The following is a 1,288-nucleotide window of genomic DNA, read 5'->3' on the forward strand; positions in this document are numbered from 1 at the left end:
CAAGCCATATTTAACCATGACAACCATTATTATTGTCTCTAAAAATACACAGGTACACTAGAATAAACCATATTTAACAAGGATTTTTTTAATTATAAATTAAAAAAATTAATTATTTCCCAAAACTAAAATACAACTTATTCATATGTACTATTGTGTACTCTTATGTACTCTTGTATAGAGTTCACTAATTTTTATAGAGTTAGCCGTGAGATGCCGCGAACTTGTCCAAATACACAGAAAACGTGCATTTCGGTAAATAAAGCTCAGAAATGGGTTTTGGAAAAATAAATATTTTTTTATAATTTATATTAGAAATTGTAAATATGTCTCGTGAATATGTCTACTTATACATGTATCTTCTAGTAAAAATATCTTTAATAAAATATAATAATTAATTATTATTGATAATAAATTGATAAATAATATATTGATATCCTATATTTTTTTTTTAAATGTCTCTATGAAAACATAAAAGTAGGATACATTTTATTGGCATATGTTTGTGTATTAAATATGTTGTATTGGTGAATTTACCAAATGGAATCTAAATAAAGTAGTGTGGAGTGATGCAGGGGATCGAAAAGTGTGGGAATGGTTTAATTTTAGGTGGCTTAGTGTGGATTTTGATGGAGAGAAACTTGTGGTTGACATAGAGGAACCGCTTTGGAACATCACTGGATTGAGGACAAGTGCATCCAACACCGCCCCATATGATGGCCACTCACCATAGTGGGATGTTCATTGTTGACTATTTTTGTTCTTAATTACATTGTGCTATTTTAAAGTTTTTTTATTCACTGACTCTTGTGCTGACAACTCACTCATGTCTCATGGATAGAGGTTTTAGTTTGTTGATACTCATCACAAAGTAAATTAAAGTGTACTGCCCAAGTTTCCACTTTATAACTTTGCTTCTGTATATGATGATCATATTGCATTGTAGTTTTTTCTAATGTGTTAGTGTGTTAATGGAGAATAGATGAAAGACAAGGAACAAAATGAAACATTTGAAAACTATTAATGGATAATTTAGATATATATACGGTATTTCAAGAGTATTCTCATTTATATTGATCTAAATTATTCATTAATAAAAACATATAAATAATATATATGAGAGTATTCTTGGAGTAATCATCACAAAAGTGTACTGCCCAAGTTTCCACTTTATAACTTTGCTTCTGTATATGATGATCATATTGCATTGTAGTTTTTTCTAATGTGTTAGTGTGTTAATGGAGAATAGATGAAAGACAAGGAACAAAATGAAACATATGAAACATTT

The sequence above is a fragment of the Arachis ipaensis genome, chromosome B01, assembly GCF_000816755.2.
Source record: "Arachis ipaensis cultivar K30076 chromosome B01, Araip1.1, whole genome shotgun sequence".
In the NCBI taxonomy this organism is placed as follows: domain Eukaryota; kingdom Viridiplantae; phylum Streptophyta; class Magnoliopsida; order Fabales; family Fabaceae; genus Arachis; species Arachis ipaensis.